At 45.3% G+C, this 2841-nt stretch overlaps 1 protein-coding gene across 1 annotated transcript in view; it reads right to left on the reverse strand.

The window, feature by feature from the left end:
• The window catches only part of ITGB5 (integrin subunit beta 5), a 107244-nt gene that overhangs the window by 94412 nt on the left and 9991 nt on the right, over window positions 1–2841 (reverse strand). The window lies entirely within an intron of this gene.

Consider the following 2841-nt stretch of genomic DNA (forward strand, 5'->3'; position numbering starts at 1 on the left):
GGCGGGACACAACGAAGACGCCGGCTGACCCAAACTCAATACGTGTGGGAAATAAGTAATGGGAGGACAGACTGATTAGAGGAGGTGGAATTAGGTTACAAAAGGTGCTAAATGTAAGGAGTCCCCGCCTCCCGCTCAAGTGAAATAAGGAAGTTATTGTGGGATCTAGAGCAGGGGAGTCCCAGTGGAATGTGTGCTAGGATTAATCCATGGTGGTATGCGGCGACGAAGCGCCCACAGATCAGAATCCACAAGAACTCACTGGTTAGGGACCTGGCCCTCCGTGGCTGTCCACTTGGTCCGAACCCTCAATATACAGACACATCGTATGCTCTTGGCAGATGATGTCCCAGGATGTAAGGTTAGGAAGGTACTCAGCCACACGTACTCTGTCCTGCTAAGGGGCAGGAGTTGATCAAAGCCATTCTGGAACTCTCCAGACCCAGCTCCCTGAAACACACTCAGACTCTGCGGAAAGTTAACTCTCAGTGAGGATGGGAAGTTGTATTCCAGTGCAGGTATCATAGGAAGTTCTTCAGCCAAGAATGGGGCTCCATCTAAGCACAGAAGGCTAGAGAGGGAACCCGGATATGGGCTGGGACAATGATATGCTCCTCGAAACACTGTCATTCATTGTCAATATCAGGATATCAGGCTCGCGGAAGTACTCATGCAAGAAAGGAAGAAACCTAAAGTAGACAACTGATCCTGGTATCCAGATGCCACGCTCATCCACATTTCACTAGGAAATACTCAGCGATGACAACAGCAGTCTGCTGGATGACTCTCATTCAGTCATTCAGGAGGCTCAGTTAATTAGGAGTCCTATCCATGCGCCCTTTCATGCACCCATCTCATTTTATACTCAATAACTCTGGAGGGTGGGAATTGTCTTATTCGTTTTACATATTAAGAAACCGAGAGTAAATCATGGCAAAACTGGGATTTCGACTTCAGTTTTTTAACTCCATGCCTTTTTAGCAGGCTTCTTTTATCAAATAGGACTTTCTGCCAGATTCTTGGCTAGATCTAGAGATGCCAGGATGAGTAAGACATAGTTTAGGTTCTCGAGGAGACGATGATTTAGTTGGTTACAGGCATGAAAATGAATGAACAGAGTAAGAGGTTATAATCGCTATTTAAAGAAAACAGAGTATGAGGGGACAAGGAAGTGGTCATGGCCTGCGTATGCAGACATGCAGTAAAGAGTCATCCAACAAACTCTTTCAATCAATGTTTACCGAGCAACTCCTATATGCCAGGCACCATTCTGAGTGCCAGGGATACGGCAGTGAAGAATACAGATAAAACTTCTGCCCTAACATTCTGGTGGAAAGAACTTACATTCTCACATCAAGTGGATGGACACATGTACAGACAAATGGATAGATGGGTGGATAGACAGATGGACAGATGTGTCTGGGGGAAAACCATGAAAGTCTTCATAGACTAAATGAGGCTTGAACTGATTGCTGAGAACTGGAAGGCAAGGAGTTGCTCAGGAGAAGGAGGGGAATGCCAGGAGGCCACCAGAAGGAGCCTCGCAGGGAAAGCCAGGAGGGGTTCATGGGTCAGGGCTCTCTGGGAGTCGTCAGGTAGTCCCTTCCGGCTCAAGTATGGAGGACGGGGGGCAAGGGACGATGGTGAGGGGCAAGCAGGGGCCGAGGAACTTGGGTTTGTCCTGCAGGTCATAGGGAACCAGTGAACGGTTTTAAAGAACATTTATAATAAAGGCATTAATTAAGCACAAATCAGCGAAGGGTTTACATACTGGGAAGATTCCTCTCTGAGTCCTTGTGTCATAGTCTTACTCTAGTAGAAGAAATTCCAGAGCAGTCATATGTAAGAGGCACTGTAGCCTAGACGAAAGGGCTCAGGCTCAGAAGTCCAAGAAGCCAGACTCAAACCCTAGCTCTGGAACATCGTGAAGCCTGGAAACAGTCACTTTACCTCTCTGAGCCTTGACTTTTCATCAAAAACAGGTATATTATCACTCACCTGACAGCTGTTGTGAAGGTTAGAGGTACTATGTACAAAATGTGTGATATCTAGTAGGGGTGCCTCCATGATCATTTTTAGCCATTGTAGGCTAAAGAACTCCCTAGTCTTCTGAGGCTGGATCACAGCAAAGAAAACTGGCCTCCAGGGGCCATCTCTTGGTCCTCCTGACAAGCACCACACACTGATTTGCAGAAGTTGAGCCAGTCCAAAACGGCAAGTTTGGGTTCTTTCAAAAACAACCTTAATGGTGTGCTAGTGTAAGAACAGTTTATGCCCCATGGATCTAACGACAGTTTAGAAAATTGACCCAGAAATTTCCTTCAAGACGGGAAGTTTAAAAATTAATCATTCCCCAATTAGCCCACCGAGCTTGATACTTGTATTGGTTTAATGCTAGCAATCTGCCTACCACCACCCCAAACTTACAGTCCTTCCTATAGGTCTTGAAGAAAAGCAGCCATTATTTTTAAATAAAATTATTCCATAAAGGCCAGTTCCTGATCTTCATCCTCAAATAAACCACACTAAGATGACCAGCATCCACCAACAGGCCACCCACCCAGGCATGTTTTGAATTGTTATGCAACAAACTCACTTCACAAGCTCAGGTCTCTGACTAAATAGCAGAAAACTGTCATAAAGGGGTTTCCCCACAAAAGGGAAGGAAGGCCTCGTTTCTCTAAAACAGGATTAAAACTTTCACCACTATCTAGAAACCCAATTTAACCTATCATGTTATAAAAATGTTGCTTTTCTCATCGCTCTGGAAAAAAGAGGACGAGGCACCTTGCAGAATCTGTATACTTTTTCTGTACAGTCAACTTGTGTGCTGAGTTGTAG

Source organism: Pteropus alecto, unplaced genomic scaffold (genome assembly GCF_000325575.1).
Source record: "Pteropus alecto unplaced genomic scaffold, ASM32557v1 scaffold251, whole genome shotgun sequence".
NCBI classification, from domain to species: Eukaryota; Metazoa; Chordata; class Mammalia; order Chiroptera; family Pteropodidae; genus Pteropus; species Pteropus alecto.